The 23,003-nt window shown below is 40.0% G+C and overlaps 2 pseudogenes; one reads left to right on the top strand and one right to left on the bottom strand.

The window, feature by feature from the left end:
* LOC101617603 overlaps positions 1–20,109 on the top strand; it is a 60,879-nt pseudogene extending 40,770 nt beyond the window's left edge.
* Positions 20,110–20,358: 249 nt separating this feature from the next.
* LOC101617899 lies at positions 20,359–22,753 on the bottom strand (annotated as a pseudogene).
* Between the last annotated feature and the right edge of the window lie 250 nt (positions 22,754–23,003).

Genomic DNA, 23,003 nt, shown 5'->3' with positions numbered 1-23,003 from the left:
CCACAGCAGGCACTGGCTGCCCCACAAGTGGCTGGAATGGGATGTCAATTAAGGAAGCTCGATAGTTTATGGAACAGAATCTTGGAAAGTGCCCTGTCAATGAGACGGAATACTGAATTTCTCCGTGTCTCACACACTGCCATTGACACTGTATGGTCTCACTTTAACACTATTATCAATCCTTGTAATAATATAAATACAGGAAATATATAACATGCCCAGAGTCTTTGATGTAGTGATACAATCACAATGTAAAAAACACATCTTCCCTCAGACAGTTAGCCCATGTAGTTCTGAAAAGAGCTAAACACAAGCTACTGGGGGAAAGAGGCCAACAATGGTCTGAGCAACCAGAGGTCTAAGCTACTGAGAAGCAAACTCTTCAACAGGATATACACATCAGTGCAATAGTGGCACACAGTACTGGTGGGTAAGCAATAGCTGTCCGATTGGCTAAGAGATTTGTTCAGCATAAAGGGACCCATATCTGGAATTAGGAATCAGATCAGAAATCTATGGAGACAAAGATTATGCTTTCCAGTATGAAGCTCTTAATAGTCTTTGGCTAAAAGAGGGCTTACATACATCAAATTTTCCCTAAATTAATACTACTTATCCTATTTAAACTATGCTGACTTCACTCTCCTTTGGGGAATCCACTGGAAAATACAGTAGGTTTAGCAGTTAAGTGCTGGCCTGTGAAGCCTAAGGACCCCAGTTCAAGGTTCAAATTCCCCAAGACCCATGTTAGCCAGATGCATAAGGGGGCACACGTATCTGGAGTTTGCTTGCAGTGGCTGGAGGCCCTGGCACATCCATTCTTTCTCATTCACTGCCTCTTTCTCTGTCTGTCACTGTCAAATAAATAAATCAAAATATACACAAAAAAACCCTGAAGGTATGTGTATGTGTGTGTGTGTGTGTGTGTGTGTGTGTGTGCATGCACGTGTGTAACTATAAAAAAAAATAGCCGCTATTTATCCACTCAGTGTAGACCCTTCACCAACTGACTTTTATACATTTACTCCCCGTCTTAAACTGGAAATATAAAAAGTTTTATTGCTACTTTATAGGAGACTAGATTAAACAGTGCCTTTTCATAATATGAGGAGAATCAAACAGCAGCTTGTTTCTCAGGTGTAGATCCATCCAATTTTCAAGATAATTTCAGTTCCACTATACTTGGGTGCTTACTCTTGATGTATGGTCCTCAGGACTCTAGCATGAACAGAGTTTGTGATATGTACAAAGATGTTTAATGCTAGGGTCTACCAAGCATCCTCTCTCAGTCAGAGTTCTGCTCATGCAAAGGTCAAAACACACTGAGCTATATCAGTTTCTTAACCATCCATGAGGCTCACTTGAAGAATGTTAACATAATCCCCTTTCCTAGTCCCCACCCCAAACCAATTAAGTGAAAATGTCTATGTTACTAGGACAAAGGTGTACTACTATAAGAGGCCCCTCTGTTTAATGATTCTGATAGCATTCAGAATTTAAAACACCTGATCCGACAGTCTATCTTGTTGTTGAGAAGTATTTTCATCATGCTTCTGGTAACAGGACCCCTTGCTATGAGAGTTGGTGTACCCTAACAGAAGTTACTGATATATGTCCTGTTGTGAAATAAGGTCTGGGCTGCACCAGAACCTTAGGACTGCTGGTTACTGCTAATCTCCAAGGAATGTCAGCTTTCTGTACTCAGGTGTTCTTTGTAAGCCACTTAAGTCAGACATATCTTTGTTATTCTTTCATAATTCAGAGCCATTGAAACATTAATATATTCTAAACATTTTGCTCTCAAAATGCCAAACCCCTAGTAAATGTCAGAAGGTCTCTAGAAGTCCTATTCCATTTAAGGAGAAAGTGATAATTCATTACAGAGAAAACAGTAGTATGTGGTAAAGCAAAATACATGAAGCCTGTAAATTATACCTTGAAGTTAACAATGGAGGCTATGAACATTAGTAAGAATAATATATCAAAATTGGCTCATCAGTGTAATGAATGTAAATGAATTAAAATATGTTGTTAATAGTTGCCAAAAGAAACGCAATACTGGATTCCACCACAGAATAATGAGATGGAGACAATATCCATTCCTTCAGCACTCATCAGTATACTACTTAAAGAGCAGTCATTAAGTGACAAAAAAGAAAGAAAAGAAAACAGCTCTAAAGGAGGAAGATAGCTTGTGTGCTGTGATTTAGAGATAGGAAGTCCATTTGGTTTAAAGGAGGCAAGGAGTGCCAGGGAAAAGAGATTGAGGAAGAGAGAGACCGAGAAAGAGAATGATGAACTCTGTGACCTCAGTGGTGGGATCCCTTACAATATGTTCCAGTCCTAAGCTGAGTAATAATGGTTTTCTTTCAGAAAATGATATACTGGCAGAGTTCTGCTTTTGCAGCTTAGAGATAGCAATTCTGAGGCAAGACCTGTTAGTTCCTGGGCATTTATTAAAATTTTGGTAATGAGTTTGGACATCACTAATACTAGAATTGGAACTGTAGAGAGTCATTAAAAACAAAAAGTCCTGACTGGCTGTTGCCAACCACATTGGTTTCTCCTTTGCCTGACCAGAGTGACCCATTGAGATCTTGTCCTTATTGTTAGTGGAATTAGTCATTTGCCACATTACTGAGGAGAGATACCTGGGGCAAAGATTGTTCCCTGAAATCATTACAGCAAGCATGGATGTGCTAACATTTTGATTAGAGACTTCAGCCTATCTAAATGTAAGAGAATCTTCCCCTTAATTTTAAGTTACCAGTTTGGAATTTATTGTAAGAGGAGCCCCGGGAGAGTAAAACAAGCCAGAAGTGAAGTTAAGGACTCTAAAGTCAACTACGCAACTAGTAGTGGGCAGGCTGTATTTACTCAGACTTTGCCTAATGGCTTCAGAAATTTCCGAACAATCACCACACTGAATTGTAAGTTTTGTTTTTTTTTTTCATATTTTCCAACTCTGATAACCAAGACCATGTCTTTCTGTTCCATGGTTTATTCCCAGGAGCAAGCCCAGTGCCTGCCACATGGGATGGGTTCATTCTATTTGCCCAGGTGAACCAGAGAACTGGCCAGGGTCACAGGCAGCAGTGAGGTCAGAGGCTTACACAGAGCCCTTTCTGTGGCTGAATTTCCTTGTTATTGCAGGAGAAACTTTCTTAAGGCGATACTCAGTTTTTCAACTGGCTCCACCCTTTCTACTTCAGTTCTGCCTGCATTGGAGGTGGTGATGTACCATGGAAGAGGAGCAGGAACACAGTGCTCCTTCAGAGTCAGGCAGAGCTGATCTCCTAAGGACTCCTGCACTGCTGAGTGCCAAGCTGTGCTGCAATCAGCCCTGGCATCATCCAAGATGTGTAACCTGCATGCTGCCAGCCACTTGGATCCATCATCCTGACTATTCACAGGCCTTTCCTACGAGAAGGCTTGTCTCAGGGGCCATGCCTGCCTGGGCTGCAGTTTTTCACAGCTTGCAAAAACTGACTTTCATTTCAAGCACGTCTCAAGGATGGAGACTTTTAGAGGGTACAGCAAATATGCAAAAGAAGAAAGATTCCAAAATGGCAGATAACAAAAGGGCCTTAAAATAAGCTTTATGTGCCCCCTTTCTACTCTCTACCTCTGTCTTGCATTGTTAAGTCAGTACCTGTTAGCAGAGTCAAACAACTCAGTTCACAGTACATAAAATACAGCTGTTTTTAAAAATTACATCCTCTCCATGGCTCTGACAGAATAATTAGGATTAATTGGCCAATTGTTTCTCAAGTCGAAAAATAATAGGTGCAAAAGAAATAAGGGGGTACATACTTATCCCACAAATATATGCACTGAGCATGCCTGATCAGCCCGTGCCCTCGTAAGTACATGACAGCCACAGCCACTTCTCCAGCCTGGATATGAATCCTGGCATTTCTACTTGGTATGAGTGTGATTTCCACAGGAAAGACTCCTCCAAACTTCTCAAGTTTGCTTTGGCACACCCCACATAAATCAGAAGACTAAAAATATTGTTATCACAATGGTCTTAATCAACCAAGAACAGGATTTTTTCACATAATAAAAATTCAAGTCATATCCTAATATTTATGTAATAATATGAAAGTATACCAGCTACATCTAATACATTTAGAAAGTATACATTTCTCTTATTCTAGATTTATAAATACATCCCCAAACTCAAATCAAGGTGATAAACACATGTTTGTATCACACAAATATAAATGTAGCAACCTACCAATATCTTAATTTCAAGCTAAATTTCTTCTCATAAAGTAAACTCATATATTATTGAGCAGTAAATCTGTTAATGAATGTAGAGACTTAGTAAACTTTCTGGAGGGCAGACAAAACTCAGCGAAGATCACTACCATGCTCCACTGGTAGCCTTATTTATTCAGCCACAGGCATTTTTAAAGCATCTACTATTTTTAAAGCATGAGGAATGAGACACTTCTGTTCTCTTGGAGCTTGAAATTTGGAGGAAAATGAATATTACATATTGTCATTCTAGTTGACACTGGTGCAGTCAGCTCCTAGCTGCTGGGACCAACATCCGACCAGGCAGAGCTTATGGGAGGAAGGGGCTGAGTTGAGGCTAACAGTGTCCAAGGGAAGTTCCTTCCCTGGCAGAAGAAGCTGCTTCACTTTCATAGATCCAAGCACATAGAAACCACCAATAGCCAGGGCCACAAAAAAGAAAAATAATAGTAAGAAGAAGAAGCACAAAACAGCCAGAGATCAAACTGTTCTGAACATACCAAGTAGGGCTGGACTGAAAATTCACCCCCAAATACACTTTAGGGCTGGACCTCTGAAGCCCCCAAGATATGCCTCCACATAGCAGGGATCTGCCTGCTGGGGGCTCAAGTAGAAAGTTTAATTTTAAGCAAACACCTGAGTCTGTGGGGCTATACACTTAAGCTATCATATACAAACTGCAACAGATACAATCCAGGAGATGTGTAGGACCAGTACCACAGGCAAGAGGACAGGGACAGCGAAGAGATTAACATCTCAACTGAGGAATCACCCTCTACTCTCCTGTAGTGCCTTGGTCAGTTCTGGTCATCTGCCATAGTGCCCCCAGGCTCCAATTTCTGTGACATTGCAATTGGAACCCTGAGTGTGGCGGTTTGATTCAGGTGTCCTCCGCAAACTTATGTGTAATGAACACTACATCTCCGCCTGATGACAATTTGATATTAGAACATCGATGGAGGCATGTTGGTGGGGGCAGGCTTATGGGTATTACAGACAGCTCTCCTTGCCAGTGTTTGGCACATTCTCCTGCTCTTGTTTACCTACCTGATGTTGTCCAGGAGGTGATGTCTACCCTCTGCTCAGGCCACATTTTATCCTGTCATCATGGAACTCCCCCTTGAGTCTAAAGCCAAACTAAACAACGTTCCTCTCATCAGCTGCTTTTGCTCTGGTGCTTTCTACCAGCAACGTGAAGCTAATTACAGCACTGAACAGAGAGAGATGACAATTTGTCAGAGACCTGATTGCACAATGTAGTCTGCCCACCTTTAAGTTCAGACCTCTTGTCCCTGACGTTCAGGGGCCGTCCCACTCACATAAATCCTTCAGATGTTGTCCTTCCTCAAAAGTCTCTGCCCTTCTGATCCCTCCTGTGAGAAAGAGCGCGGGGCCTAAACACGTGACCCGTACCTCTTGTCAAAAGTTATGCTCCTCAGGGGTCCCTGCAGGAGTGCTCATTTTCCGTTTCCTACTCTCCACCTTGCAAAGAGCACATGGGACTTCTCAGCATTCATCACAGCAAGAGCTAACCTTTACTTACATATGTCCCACTGGTTATATCTCTGGAGAACTATAACAAAAGAGGCAAGGGCTCAGACTCATTAGTGGCTACCACCGTCCCAGCCTGCTGCTATTACTTATCGTGTCTGTGAGACCACATTATCTGACCCCAAAAGCTGATCAGAGCAGGCTGATAATCTGAATGCTAATAAGTAGGTTGGTACTGGTATCCAATTGAACTGTGCTCCAGGCCTCCTTATAAAGTATGGATATCTGGGCTGGAGAGATGGCTTAGCGGTTAAGCACTTGCCTGTGAAGCCTAAGGATCCCGGTTCGAGGCTCAATTCCCCAGGACCCACATTAGCCAGATGCACAAGGGGGCGCACGCATATGGAATTCGCCCGCAGTGGCTGGAAGCCCTGTCGCGCCCATTCTTCTCTCTTTCTCTCTACCCCTTTGTCTGTTGCTTTCAAATAAATAAATAAAAATAAACCAAAAAAAGTTAAAAAAATAAAGTATGGATATCATAACAAGGATAGATTTATATTAGCCTGCACATTGGTCAGCCTATATCCCTTCACTACTAAAGTAAGAGGATGGTAGTTTGCTCAATTTGACTGATATTCTTATTGTCAATACCTCTATCCTTCTCCCTTGCCACTTTATGCTTCTTTCTGGATAATCCTGTGCAATTCAGCAGAACGTTCCTTACCAGTAATCACGTTTTCTGCCCTCTATCACATCTAGTGTCATCCCAAGGCCTCTCATCATCCATGTTGATAACTCATCACCCTGTCTTAATTTTCTTTCACCTCCCTAACTCCACAAGGCCTCACATCATCCCAGGAGCATTGTCCATCAGAGACGTCTGGAGTCACTTCACTTCAGACTAACCTTTTCCAAAGCAAAAAGCATAAATGCCAGCCTTTCAGTCGTTGACTATAACTCCTTACCCTTTGAGATTTTTCTCTTCAGTATTTTTAACAAGCTTGCTTTTGACCTCAGACTTTCCAGAACAACTCCCATCTCTCTTGATATCGCTTGCCATAACTTCAATGTCCTTAATGGCCTTGGGCTTCATTTCTTCTTGCCTATTCAGGCATCACACAAGCTGGAAGAAAGTGGATGGGTTCCATCACCACCTGATGAATTGGCTGACGGTAATGCCATGGGGACTTCCTTTCCTTATTTATGGTCAGGTTCTATTGTTTCTTCTTACCAGGCTTCTCAGATTTTCCCCATCACTTGAAAATCCACCACTTACCCCCACCCCCTTCTCTTTTCAGGGCAATGCTTTTGCTTCCTTCTGAAGAATAGAATTAGGTTCAGGTCATCTGATTCATATGGTTCTATATATTCTCTTGTGAAGAATCATGATGTTGTTTACATATATGATAAATACCGCAGAATGTACTTTATAGTCCTTAGTTTTCTTCCTTTTGAATATCTAAACATGTATATATATAACTAGGTGTCCAACTTTTACCACATTATCACCTCATAAATGTATTTCTTTATTTGTGACATTTCTACTATACAATGCAACAAACTTCAAGATGCCTGCAGATTCTGTATGGGAAGACTCATATGGACTAGTGTCTTTTATAAGGGATATGATTATTTTAGAGGCTAATAGAAATCTTTGGACTAGAGTTCTCATTTCCTTTCTTAAGCAACTATGGTAAGATAAACACAACATATAAGCATTTGGGTTGTGATGACAGAAACCATTATCCATCAACAAACACTTGCTTTAAGACCCGGACACTGCTGTCCCTCTGAAAGGAAGAGCTCCACCACTGACCATGTGACTCAACACATGGCATTTCTACTTCTCAGACCTTTATGTAATCATGTAGAAATTAAGAGAGTTGGGCTAAATGATATCTTGCATCTCCTTTCAGCTGGAAAACATTTTAGCGTTGATATTTTTATTTTAGCAGAGTATTCACTATACATAATTGAAAACTATCCTGCATTTGATTATATTGTATATATATATATATATATATATATATATATATATATATATATATATATTTCCTGTATTTAATGTAAAAACTAGAATTTGTTAGAACATAGGTGATGAAATCTTCATTTTACTTCTATCACAAACTTGATAAATATCTGAAGATAAGATGGTCCCTTTGCTAGATCCTGTCTTACTTTTCTCTGTGTAAAATGGGAAATTAGGGGCTAGAGAGCTTAGTGGTTAAGACCTGCAAAGCCTAAGGACACAGGTTCAATTCCCCAGTACCCACAAAATCCAGATGCACAAAGTGGCGCATGCATCTGGAGTCCATTTCCAGTGGCTGGAGGCCCTGGTGTGTCGATTCTCCCCCACACCCCCAACTCTGTCATCTGTCTCTTTCTATCTCTCATAAATAAATAAATAAAATGGGAAACAATATAAGACAGTTGATCTGGAATTCTGTGATAATATTTTCTAGTGTCAGCAAGGAGAGGAAGATATCAATTTATTTATGCATAAACACGGAGGTACCAAAGTGCCCCCCACAGTCACTGTGCTGCTTCTGGTCTACAAATTCAGATGTTGAGTATTTGATTCAGCCACCTCATTTTAAATGCTCTCTTGAACTTTGTGGGAACTGTGCCAGCTCTCCAGTGTTCTTCCCTCAATAGCTTGTCAGTTCATCCTCTACTAGTAACATCACACCCTCAATGAGGTGCTAAGGCATGTTTTTCCTTACAAGATGAAAAGAGCTAGTAACAGAACTGTGCCAGTTCCAGGCTGCAGACATCCTTCCCAATCTCTTTTGTTGAGGAGCAAAAAGATTCATTCTGGAAATGAATGCATGCCCAGTAAAGAGGAAATTAAGATTGTCTCCCTTATCTTCTATCTATTTCTCTTATTCTTTCCATATTTGATTTTTGGTAGCTCTCAAAAAGCTTGGTATCTAGTTCCTCGAGTTCATTTTCAGGAGTGATGCAAATGAATAGGACCATACCCTCACTTCTGAAAGGTTATGAATATTGATCAGCATATGAAAAAGTGCTGCTCCAAAGTAGCTGTGAGTGGAGAAGAGAGCTCTACTCTTTGCCTTCAAACCACATTGTTTCCCTCACATATGTACAGTAGCATTTGTTATATTGGTCTGCAGGGACATCTAAACCTGACTTCAAAAGCTTAGATAATCTTACTTCCTTCCTATCTCATCTTAAGCATGCGTCCACATTTCTTGGGCTCCAGGCCTATTTATTATTTATTCTTTCAGTCAAATTTACTGAATGGCTAAAGGAAAGCATGGCATGATGGAAATAACATTGGATTAAGAGGAGGATGAGAATTGACTTCATATTCTGAACCTCATTTGTTAACTATATAATTCTGGTAGAGGTTTTTTTTAATTTTTTTAATCCTACCATTGGTTGACTTTATACGAACTGCTAACAACTCTAACCCTAACTAGCCAAACTTTTTTCCAGCTCTCTTTTGCTATGATTAAATATATATGTACATATATATTTAATATACATGATTAAATATATATGTACATATATATTTAATATACATATATATACATATATATGTATGTATGTAGACACACACACACATATATATATATGATGTTTAACATGATGAGTTGATACACATATACACTCTGAAGTGATTATTGCATTGAACTAATTATGTTCAGAAACCGTTGATGAACTCATTTATCTCTCATTTTCTCACTCCTAGTAAATGCTCTGAACAGAGAATATCTTTCTCTCTTTATATGTTTAAAGTATTAATGACATAATGGCTAGGTCATAGGCTTGCATTCATGCTACAATTAAATCTGAGGGAGAGACATATGGAAAAAGTTCTGACAGTCATAGCAAAACACATCACACGTACAGACATATGAGCACATGTGCACAATAATGCACGCATGTGAGCACACATGCTTACTCATGCAGACATGCGAGCATGCACACTCATGACCTCAGACATGCGAGCATTATGCAGATGAATGCAGACATGTGAGCACATGTAAACACATGCTGTTGCAGTCAGGTTTGCATTGATGGCAGAAATCACCCTACACCCTACCAAGAGAAGATTGTGGGGAAAAAATGGTTTATTTTGGCTTAGAGACTTGAGGAGAAGCTCCATGAGGACAGAGAAAATGATGTCATGAGCAGAAGGTGAGCATCACCTAATCAACATTAGGTGTACAATAGCCACAAGAGACCGTGCCAAACACTGGTAAGGGGAAACTGGCTATAACACCCATAAGCCTGCCCCCAACAGTACACCTTCTCCAGGAGGTGTTAATTCCCAAATCCCCATCAGCTGGGAACCTAACATTCAGAACACCTAAGTTTATGGGGGACACCTGAATCAAACCCCCACATTCTACTCCTGCTCCACATAAACTGGTAACCATACATGATGTAAAATGCAATGCATTCAGTCCAATTTTAAAATTCCACATAGTTTTTATCAATCTCAATGATGTCAAACATTTCCAGAGCCCAACATCTTTTAACTGAGCCACAATATGAAAGCAAACAAAAAATATAATGACAAAGAATAAACATTCACACTGTAAAATAATGCACTGGGCATAGCAAAAAAAAAAAAAAAAAAATCAACCAATACAAGATTTAAACAGGGCAAACACCAAACTCTGTAGCTTCAACTCCAATAACACTAGCCAGTGACAAGTCTACAAGTCTGCTAATTCTAACCAGCAACATGTCTGTGGAGTTTCAATTCCGCCCTTCCAGCTAGGCTACTCACAGTTCTGGAAGACTTCATATGGAGCCGGCATCTCTCCTTAGCTGCCTCCACATGGTCCCAGCATTTTCTCTGGGTCTCCGCTGCAATCCACAGTCCATCCTCACAATTCCATTGGTTCTCCATACAGGCATCCAGCAAACCTGCTTCACACTGCCCAGGGTCATTTCCAAAACACAAGACCATGTTGCAAATTCAATGTTTCTCTCTTTCCTGCATTTCTTATAGTGCGCAGCAGCAGATAGAGTGCCAGTTTGTTAATTCAGGGGGAAATAAAGCAGACTTTGAAGAACAAGCCATTCCTTCAGCACCCAGGCTGCCTCAAAAGACTGCATTCTTTCTGCTTTCCCAGCGCAAGTCAGCTGTCCCAATCCCAATGGTTGCATATTAGGTGTAGTATATCATAGGTTGTAGCTAAACAGGCAGCAGTTTGAGCCCAAAGATTTCAACTTTTATGTGCCATATCCCTCTGCTCACACCAATTTGTTACTATACACACACACAAAAACCCTGCACAAGTTCTCAGGACATGGGCATAACAGCAAGCCTCTCACACAAACTGCTTCTAGCCTAGTCCAGGCAAAGCTGTTTTTTACCTTCACAAGTCAAACATCCCGGTCTGTAGTTCTTACTGCATTCAGGTCTTTCAACTCTACCCAGAACAGTCCATTGAGCCATACTTACAGCACTATAAGGCATCTCTTAGGCCAAGGTTTTATATATATATATGTAACTTCTATATGTACAGACAACAAACCATGGTATTTCCCTCCCCACTTTCCCCTCATAACTCTGCTCTTCGTCATATCCCCTCCCTCTCTCCATTAGTCTCTCTTTTAATTTGATGTCATCATCTTTTTCTCCTATTATGATGGTCTTGTGTAGGTATTTCTAGACACTGTAAGGTCTTGAATATCAAGGCCAATTTCTGTCTGGACAGTTGTATGTAAAGAGTGGCATCCTTCCTTTGGTTCTTACATTCTTTCTGCCACCTCTTCCACAATGGACCCTGAACCTTAGAAGATGAGATGTTTCAGTGCTGGATACTCCTCTGTCCCTTCTTCTCAGCACTTTGTTGCCTTTTGGGTCATCACAGTGGTTATCACCATCTGAAAAGAGAAGCTTCTCTAACCAGAAGTGAGATTAGCATTAATATATGAATATGAACACTAAGTGTAGAAGGGAAATTTTGTGAAAGTAATCTATGCATTTATACAGACAAGAGCAGGCTTTATACCCCTAAGGCTTATGACCTCCCCTGCCAAAGGCTTTTGATTAGGTTTTCACCACGAGGTGTGTACTCCCTCCCATAGAGTGGGCCTTCAGACCAATTAGAGAGCAGTTGGTTTCCCCCAGAGCAGACATGCCCCTGTTGTACTTGCTCAGTCATTTGCCCTGTCTGGCCAATAGTGTCCACTGTTTTCACCACTGATGACTTATGTCTCCCATAAGACTGCATACAGTGCACTTTTTTCCAGCTTTCAGTTGGCTGGGCTACATGGAAAGGTTTTCTACTCAATGCCAGCTTGATTTCTCAGTGACTTTGCCACTCAGGAATGTGAAGTCTTCAGCAGTAGGGTCTTACTATCTCTTTCTCACAGGAAACCAAGGGCCTTGGCAATAGCCTGCAATGTTTTGGAGGCAACAGGGACCTCCCTGGCCTACAACTCACTGGAAGGTATCCCATCTCTGGGACTGAAAATTTTCTAGTAACAATATATGGCTTCTGGATGTGCCATTATTCAAGAAAGTATATTTTCATATGTCTTATTCAGAATATCTTGAATTTTGATTGACCATCACCCCATCCTTCTTTTATACAGTCTCTTCCCTGACCTAGCTTAGGCTTTTCCACTCCCTATAATCTTTTCTTCTACTTACTTTTTGAGTTATGTCTTTTAATTAATTAAGGAAGAAATAGGTTTCTATAAAATTAACTGATGCCATCTTGTGAATCTCCCTTCCCTTCCCTCCCTTGCCTCTGTCCTCCACTAAACCCTTCAACCACCTATATGCTATCCCTCCACTCACATATATAATATCCACTCCTCTAATTCCTCCACATGTCTTTCACCAAACCTCATTCTAGCTTCCTAACCAGTACTGCTGATACTTTCTACAACTTGCCAGGCCAGGCATCATTACAAATGAAAAGGCTGATTAAACATGAGTGCTGCTCTTATGGCCAGCCAGAGAATGCTTTGCAAGAAGATGGTAGCAGATAACTGAGGAAACCCAAACCTCATCAGAGCAGAAGCTGAGAGGGTGCTGAGGGCTCAGCACTAAAGTAGCTCTCCAACGCAAACTTTCTAACCCCTGCAACATCGTAGGAGAGGTGGCAGAAAGAATGCAAGAACCATAGGTTGGGAAGGTGTACTGTGAGGCATTGTTCTCCCCACAGAGACTGACTGGCACAACCATAATCCCATCGTGATTAGCAATAAGTCCACTGGACAGAGTCCTCGCAGGTTTGGGGACAGGGAAGAGGGGACATAAGAGGACAACCCAATGGCAATATGATCAATGTTAAATATGTTCATATGTAAAAGTTCCGAATAAAATCCTAGCCCCTAGACAGATGGCTTTTATTTCATTAAAACTGTGCATGAAGAACAGCAACAAAACCTTTACCAATTTAAAAATCTCAAGGGATTAGGCATGAAATGCAGATTCCATTGCACAGTGTTTTTTGGAAAAACAAGTGAACAAGCTATATAGGTTCTTGGTCATACACGTGGGCTTAGTCATAGTGTTGAGAGGGATGGAGAAGAAGAGTCAAAATGTTTGCAGTATAACAGACTACACTAAGCAGCGAACAGAAAGGTCTCATAATTTTTTTAGTCATACAAATAATTTCTTTAATTAATACATTTTTTTTCATGTACTTAAATGTCCCTCATTTAATAAAATACTAGACAAAGGAGTGCAGACATGAAGCAGTCAAGGTTCAGTGTGGAAAACCAAAAGCCCAGATCTGTGTGTAACAGATTGATCGCTGCTACTGCCTCAGTGTAGCCTCGCCTGACTTAGGCAATGTTCAGGGGAGAGTTTAAAATACATGTAGTTTAACCTCATACTCAAGGAAGCTGAAAGAAAATAAATTTAACACTTGATATCTAAAATGTTTAACAAAACATAATGTTTGTTTTTCATGATATTTCATATTAATATGCTAACTATCTACACTGTGATAGCTGAATAGAATAAGCTATTTTTAACGTGTTGTTTGTTGATCATACAAGCTATTTAACGAGGACAATGTATATACTGGAAAATTTTCATTTCAAGTATGAGCCTAAAGAATGGGCTAAAAATACACTGACTTTTGTTCAAGCAAAAGGTGAACTTGACAATCTGTATTCTCATTTCTTAGAATTTCATGAAGTTGGGAATTTAATAAAAACAGCTGGACAGAATTCTACAAATACCCTGACATTGTCCTCAGACCTCACACATGCACTATGATATGTGCATGGCCACACGTATACTCATACACACACACAACACACATGCATGGGCACACACACCACATACATTCACACATTTATTATATATAGACACAAACACACACAATAGTAAACTTTTAAAAAATGGTATTGAGTATTCACTAAGTGCTGAGTTCTATTCTTAGCAATTGTCATGTGTGAGCTGACCCAATCCTCACCACGATGCTCTGAGAACAGTAATGAGTACTTGCTGTGCTCACTGCAGGTCACACAGATGAGCAGCTAACACAAAAATATGTGAGGTGAAACACTGGACTGCTTTGCTCCTACATGGGGCATTCTACACCCTGTTCTATGAATGGGGCCCATCGTGCTAGAGCACAATGCCTGTCTCCGGGCTCCCTTACACTGGGCTGCCAGTTCTGTTCGAGCCAACAGACAGCACCCCAGCTGGAGAGAGAATAATTTCTTCCCCTAAATCCCTCAGCCTGGTGGTCCCAACTCCCTGCTCTTTGGACGCATCTCTGAATCTGGCTGAGTACTTCCTGATCTTATTCCCTCAAGTTCTAGGGCAGTGAAGGCAGCTGCCAGATTCCTTGTTTTTTCTCCTCCTGGTTCACAATTTGTAAATCAGCTCTGCCTTAAACCTAACTTGAGTTACCCGCCCAAGTGTGCTTTCTCCTTCCTGACTGGGCCCTGGAAAAGGTAACTTGTCTCAGATGATCCTTCTGTGCAACAAAGGCTTAAACTCGGGGGTCAGATGCGAGAGGCAGATTCACCTCTGAAGAGTAGAAGGCAACAATCTAGCTGACTTTTATTTAGTGTATAAGGAAAGATGAAGCCAGGGGTTAGTATTTCTAGTGTAAGCAGGCAGTGCTGAGGGTAAAATCAGTAAAAGTTCTGCTCCCAATAAACTACTCATACATCCAGTTTTAATATGAGAGGCCAACGGGACAGAAATGTACAATGATATCCGGATAAGGGAAAGGAATGAGGTGGGTAGAAAAGCTTAGATGACCTTTAACAACGTATCATGGGCTTGGTGGTATGTAAGCTTGTTGGTTAACTTCTGAATGAAAAACAGCCCCTAGAAAAAAAGAAAATAATGTGTTATCATGTAGTAAATTAATGTGTTTTATGTAATACGATTTATCTTAGGATGGCACAAAGAATTTTGTTTTAAAATATTATAAAATAATTAATCAAGAAGAAAATAATGTCTACCCAAATCATATCAAATTAAATAAACATATTATGAATAGTTGAATATTCTTGATATATAAATTATTGCATAGGCATGATGTTTCTTTTCATTTTAAAGTGTAAGGTGATTAATTTCATGTTGAATTTTTCTCATGTCACTGTGGAAGCCACTGTCCTTTGTTGGGGGAGTATATATATATATATATATATATATATATATATATATATACACATACATACATAGTGTGTGTGTGTGGTGTGTATGTGTGTAATTTGGTACCTAATATGTGATTTCACTTGATAGGAGGCTTGAACATATCCTCAGATATAGAGAATTTATGATGGTACCTCTAAAAAATATCCATGAAGCCCATGAAGCAGTATCTACCCGTGGCAGACATTTCTGATCACAAAAATTATCAAAGGACTTCTAATGATTGTATCATAGGCTTATAAGGTAAAAATAAATCATTTGTGCGTACATGTGAATTCATGCCTGACTCATTCCTGAGAGTCCTGAACATTGACTATATATAACACATATAAGAAACAGAGATAGTACTTTGATTCAACCATAGGCTTTCATATATTTGTTCCTTCAGTTTTTCCTTTATTTATCCACTCATATGTTCAATAAATGATTATGAAGTATCTTCCACAATTCACATTCTGTGGTATTTTTGTTTCTTTGATGTTTTTTGTTTGTTTGTTTGTTTGTTTGTTTTGCTTTTTGCTTCTTTGCTTGCTTTTTGTCTGTACTGGGGATTGAAACCAGGGCTCCATCCATGTTGGGCAAGTGCTCTACCACTATATCCCCAGTCCTATCAATTCAGCTTCTAGAATCACCTTTTGTTTCTTCTGGTTGTGCCGAGCCTTAGCTTGAGATTTCATGGCATGTTTATCAAATGCTTGCATTGTGGCCTCGCTTTGGGAAAACATGTCCTATCCAGCCTCGAACTCTTCAAACACCTCAGTCTAAAGGGTTTTCCAACCAACCAGCATCACCTAGTCTTCATTTTCTCTGCTGAGCCTGACACTCGTCTGTCACAAAGCTGTTACACCAATAGGGATGGGAAGGGGAGTAATTTTTCTATACTTTTTTGGCGTCATGGCTAATTATATTTTAGAGGCTTTTATTTAAAGAATGCTTGAATTCTTTCTTAAAAAGCTAAATAACATTACAGTATTTAATAGGTTAGAACTAATTTAAATGTTAGGAAATATACACTATATTAAAATAATTGCACAATTTCCTATCTATGATAAGCACAATCAGGCACCCTACCCCCTCAATGCACCCAGATATCCACATGGTAATCGAAGGATAGGAGAGTAAATTATGCTACATAGAAAAGTGGGGGGGGGTTAGAGTTGTAAATGGAATCAAAGTTAATAATTACTTCATCTTAAGATGGAGAGTGTATCCTCAATCACAAGGCCATCTACAAGTGAAAGGAGGCAGGAGTATCACAATGTAATTCTATCAGAAAGAGAATGGAGTATTCCTGGCTTCAAAAATGAAGGGCCTTATGTTGAAAGCTGTGGGATGGAAAATAAAGCTCGAAAAGGCAAGAATATTCAGTCTGTGCTCTCTCCAGAGTCTCTAGAAGGAAAGCAAATGTGTGAGCATTTTCATTTCAGCTCAGTATTACATGGACACAAAATGGCAGTATAACATGAATACATAGAAAAGCATGGATTTTTCCAGATCCATATTCCTCATTGCCATAACTATCCTTGCAAAAATTGTGTGGTCATCCAGAAATTTGTTCAAGTGATGGAATTATACTATGCCCTTGCACCAACAGTTGTAGTTTTCTTTAACGATTATATTTGTATATGCTTTATAAAAGAACAAGAGAGATGGCCAACACAGTGCAGTTGGGAGAGGTGCAAGACTGAAAGGAGCAAGGTATAATGGAATAAGGTTATGGAAATGTTGCAGCAAAACCCATACTTTTGTATGCTAACAAAAAGTAAAAATGTAAACAAAGAGAAAGTAAAGGAAACTTTCACTAATTGTATCAAATTTGTCGAATAAATTCAATACACATATTAAATTCAATATAATATATATAATACTAAATTCAGTAAATAAAAGCAAGCAAACACTTGGCTATGAAATTAACTTACTCTCATATACCTTTTCCCTATAGATTCCTTAATTATCTTTCTAAATTGCTGATCACTGATATGCCTAACTTTTCAACTCTTATTGACTGTTTGGATAATTTTCCTTAGACTTATAAATGTATTGTGGGTCACTTGGAGCATTATTATAAAAATAATAATGCTTTCATTCTTAACATTCTATAATCTCTTTTTTTACTTTTTAAAATTATTTGCATTATTAACAACATATTTTGCATGGATATATCATTTGTTGGTGCCCTCTTTACCTCATCCATGCCCTCATTCCACTTGGTCATTTATCATGTTAAAAAGCTAAATGTTCTGGGTTGGAGAAATGGCTTAGCTTAAGGGACTTGCCTATGAGGCCTAAAGACCTACATAAGCCAGATGCATATGGTGACATATCCATCTGGAGTTCATTTGCAGTGGCTAGAGTCCCTAGCACACCTGTGTTTTCTCCCTCTCTCAGTCTCTCTCTTACAAACACATACACACACACATGCAAATAAATATTTTTTTAAAGAAAAAGAAAGCTAAATGTTCTATTTGTGGATATCATTGAAGATTTTTTTAAATATTTCATTTTTTTCACATTGTTCCTATTAAAATATACCTTGAAATTTATTCTATATTAATGAAAGCATGAAAATATAGTTCATTCCTTCTCATAGATAAATCATACTACATTTTTGAGGTTTGATATAATCTACATAACTACTTTATTATTACTATGGAGCAAAATAGAGTTGTTTACCAAATATGCTTATTTCTCCCTTGTGCAAAAAATGCAGCTACACTTTCTAGACATCCTCATGAATGTTGTGTCCTTGTGATTGACCTCTTGCCAATGTAGCATAAGCCAAGTTTTTATGAGCCTCTTCTATCTTTATAAAGCCAAGTGTAACTATGTTTTCCTTTTCACTGGAAAACTTACAAGACTGCTACTAAATTATTGAATAAGCCACATTGCTAAGTTGTTATTTGGAAGAGTGCCCTTGATAACCAGTTGACTCCTACTTCCTGTTATAATAAGTGCTTTTTCCTGATACTGAGGGTTTAGCTAATCTAATTAATATAGTATCCCTATAACTCATCCACAGATAAACACTATGTAACTTCCTTTAACCATGATGTTGGACCAATAGGTTCAATTTTTGGAGTCAATTTCTGGTGGGAATATCAATCAAGCAAAATGTATTCTTTTTAACAATAATGTAAACTATCTCTTAAAGAAACTGTGTCAGTTCATGGTTTTATAAGCAAAATACCTGATATTGGTAAGTCACTATTTGATCTTAGCCAACCTGATTGTGAAAATGGTGGCCAACTGTGGCTAAGTGAGGTTGAACACCTTATAATCTTCCTGACTTTCATGACTCATCTGCATTTTTGATACATGGATTTCCCTGTTATATCATTTTTTCTAGCCTTATTTTTCAATCTGTGGAAATTTTTCTCAATGATTTTTAAGCCTTGCCACAAAGAAATGACCAAATAAGGATTTGGGTTTACAATTTCTTATAAACATCTTGCCATGTCTCAGTGACACTCTTGAGATTCATTTTTTTTTTTTTTCAAGGTAGGGTTTCACTCCAGCTCAGGCTGACCTGGAATTCACTATATAGTCTCAGGGTGGCCTCGAACTCACAGTGATCCTCCTACTCCTGCCTCTCGAGAGCTGGGATTAAAGGCATGTGCCACCATGCCTGGCTTGGCTTTTTTTTTTTTTTAATGTTTTGTTTCTTGTTGTTGTTGCTTTTTTTTGGGGGGGGGAGGGGAATGGTTGAGGTAGGGTCTTGCCCTATCCCAGGCTGACCTGGAATTCACTATGTAGTCTCAGGGTGGCCTCAAACTCACGGTGATCCTCCTACTCCTGCCTCCCAAGTGCTAAGGATTAAAGGTGTGCACTACCACTCTCGGCTGAGATTTACATTTCTTTAATATTAGACATAAAATTTTTTTATAGAGCACTTCAAAGTCATCATTTCCTTAATATCCATCAAAGGGAAGACTAAAATCACAAATGAAATAGCTGTTCTGCCTATTATTGTTTCAGGTAAGCTGACAAAGTTTTTTTTTTTTTTTTTAGTTGTAAGGTGTCTAATTTTCCTCTTCCCAGGTCATGAAACCCAGCATGAATGTCTATGCAGCTGAACCCTTGAATTCAGATGATCACTACCAGTCCAAACTGAAAGGAGTATTGACCCCCAATCTTCTTCTTCCAAAAACCATGGCAGATGGCTTCAAAGTCAGCACTGGCTTAAACACCAGGCTTATTTAAGGGACCTTGTGGGTGATGGCTTCACTGTCACAGAGGATGAGATCAAGGTAAAGCTCCAACAGGAAAGTCCAATGTTTTGGCAGAAGAACCTTCATTTATAAATAGAACTTGACCCACTAAAGCTGGGTGTGGTGGTATGACACCTTTAATACTAGCATTTGAGAGGTTGAGATAGGAGGATTGCTGTGAGTTTGAGACCAGCCTAGGCCACAGAGTTAGTTCCAAGTCACCTTGGGCTAGATTAAGACACTTTCTCAAAAACAAAAACAAACAAACAAAAATTACCCTACTAGAACCTTCTTCCATTTCCTCTTCCCTAATCTTAATTCCCATTTGTACCAACAGTATGTGGCCCAGCTGGTGTGGGAGACTGTAAAACTCCTCACGGAGCTGGAGTGCCTGCCGCGCTGTCTCAGAATTTTCAAGCTGTTTCCCCGGAAGTGGAAAATACCTGTGTTGTGTTCAGTGGTGGAAATGTAGACTTATCCTCCCTAACTTGGGTAAAGCAGACTGAAAAGTCTATTTCTGTTTAATTTATGCAAAAGAAAGAGATCGGATTCAGTGTCACAATATACATGAACAAATTTCCCCATATATCTTAGTTTTTGGTCTAAGTAATAGTATAAAAAATCTTTCAAAAAAAATCTCAGTACTTGTTAATGCCGAGAGAAGACTTTTCTAAGTGTGCGGCAAATAGGCTACAGTAGAAACCACAAACAATCAAATCACAAGCCAAAGGCTCCCATTGCTGCAGAAATGACTGGAAGCTGTTAAAACAGAACCTATTCGATCCACAATTCCACTTCCATTTCAGGTACTGCTGAAGAAATCTCATTTTTCACCCAAGATATTGGTTCTAGTACATAGGGAACCTAAGTCCATAGGGCAAAACTCGTTTATAGAGGTTTATTAGTAGTGTGTCCTGAGATTTTGGCTTCCTGTCAAAATTGTACTTCAGGTGTCCATGGATACCTAACAGTTCCTTGATGTGTCCCCTACAGCCCCATTTTGTTCTGTGGTCAACTGCTTTCGTATCCCCTCTGTTGAAGGACATGTAACCCACCCCTGCCATCTTGATAATAGTCTTGAAGGGATGACCAGTCAGAGTAGATGTGTTGATGACCAATCTGTCTTGATCCACAGACAACAGATGGGCTGCCAAAACGAGGCTGTGCGTTCCGTAGCTTTTCTGCTTGAAAAGCAGAGCAGCTGCAGGTGGAAACATGATTGGAACATACACTGGAACCACTAAGGCAGATTTATGTTCTGCAGGGTGCAGGGAGAATAAAGGAGACGTTCGGAACCACCTGAATCCACAATGGAGGATCAATTCCTCTTTGGATTTCACAGGCTCAGCATTGCAAGTGTTTCTGACTCAGCACCATATTAAAAACGGACATCTACTGTTCATAAGGTAGCAAAGAAAATACAATCAAGGGTGCTCCTTGTCTGAAATACTCAGCTACTGAGAAAGGGACTCAGAGACATGAGCTGTGACCTACCCGCCAACCTCAGCATCTCCAGCTTCATCTTCCTCAACCTCCTTAAAGATAGCTTTTCTAACACTGGTGAAACTCTGAAACTGAACGATCTGAGCATAATCTCATGAAAGGTTTTCTTTAGGGTCCCAAGGAGATGTTCGGAAGCTCTTGAGGCCTCTGTATTTTTGAAAGCTAATTCTAGCCACCACATCACAGCGGGGCGGGGGGGGGGGGCGGGTATCCATTTCATCTGAAAACATTTCTTCCAGTCTTTCTTCTTTATTTTTCTTCAACATTTTCTGCCTAGTTTCCTCATCCAGGTCCTGATCATATAGCTCATCATGCACAGATGCTCCTATAGCCAAAGCTTTGTACTCCTCCTCTTCTTCTTTTCCACCATTCTAATCTTGAGAGTCCTCCTCTTCCGTGAAATCCTCATGCTCTATACCATCATATTCATCCCCTTCCCCAATACTTTCATCCAAATCCATTCAGCTTTGTAATGGGATGTTCTTTTCGGGACCTTCTTTACCACCTTGGAAATTTGCTTTAAGAAAACATTTGCCTCATTCAGCTCCTCCTCAGTGGGCCAGGTTTATTCTCCTTCCATTGGATCTGGGATTACCTCTGTTTGTAAAGACTCTTTTCTGTCACGGTCTACCTTCATGAGGACACCTTATGGTCTTCTTCCTTATCAGTCTCAGCATCTGCAGCACCACCTTCCACCTCTAGGCTTGGCTCCTTTGAGGATTTACTCACTCTACGATTTAAAGGGAAAGAGTACATGAGGGCATCTATTTGTTTAATTTGGAAATCATCATGTCCAACAATATGCAATGAACTCTTTACACCCAGAGCCCTTCCACGAACATAGCCTGAGATTTTCAAGGTGTCCACTAAGCTAATTTCTTCACCAGGTACAAAATCAGCAACATGAGCAAACAAGTAGGCTCGCCAATCTCGAAAAGCAACATGTCTTTGCTTTGGTTAGCCCACTGCCTGAGCAACATCCAGACTTCCTGTTGGGTATCCAGTGAAAGGGGTTTGTCTTCAGGAAAGCATTTTGCCATGGCTTTATTTAGCTTCTTTCTGACATCTATTTGCTTCTTTGGTGAGAGGCCAGAAAGCCCCTGAACTGCTAGTGTTACTATAGGTGGGAAGGCCATGAGCAGACAGGAGAGGCAATAATCCCCAGTGCTGCCCCAGGCTTTTAGTGGATCAACAAGGAACAGGGTGGTGTCAGCAACTTTAGCCAAGGCTAATGCAGTGGCAGTGTGCTGATCCCCTGGCCTTGCAGACGTGAGTAAACACCTATGTTTCAAACAAGGACACAGCAGCCTAAAGCTATGAGGTTTTCCCCTTTCGTTCAAGTGCACTGTTCCCAAGTCTTCATCCTGAAGCAGTCTAAAGACTATGGGCAGGGAAATCCTCCTGTGCAGAGGCACTGCAAGCACTTGATGAGGAGGCCCACTCTTGCTTCCCAGCGGTCTCTTCTGCCATAACCTCCTCCTTCTTCTGCTGATTGGCACGCTGCCTCTGGTCTAAATGGCTATGATGCTTTCTCACCCTCTTGCCCAGGACTTTCAGTTCTACATGGCCTTTGCTGTCCTGCTGGGCTGCCTCTCGACCGTGATGCTGCCCCCCTTTTATGATCTTTATTCTGCTGCTTAAGCAGGCCAAAGCCATGGGCCACCATATACCTAGGCCCACATGCACCAAATAACACTTGAGATTAACATATTTTAATTCAGTGATTTACTCTATAAAAATGATGCTTACTTATATGTGTGCGGGAGGTAAAGAGTTATGATTCAAAGGGGAAATGCGCCTCCTGGACTCATGTGTTGAAGGTTTACTACTCCAACGATGGAGCTATTTTGGGAGATGCTTGTAACTTCAGTTATTGAGGTGTGGCTGGAATAGGTAGGTCACAATGGATTTGTCCT

The sequence above is a fragment of the Jaculus jaculus genome, chromosome 2 (genome assembly GCF_020740685.1).
Source record: "Jaculus jaculus isolate mJacJac1 chromosome 2, mJacJac1.mat.Y.cur, whole genome shotgun sequence".
NCBI classification, from domain to species: Eukaryota; Metazoa; Chordata; class Mammalia; order Rodentia; family Dipodidae; genus Jaculus; species Jaculus jaculus.
This window is presented reverse-complemented; position numbering and strand designations above follow the sequence as displayed.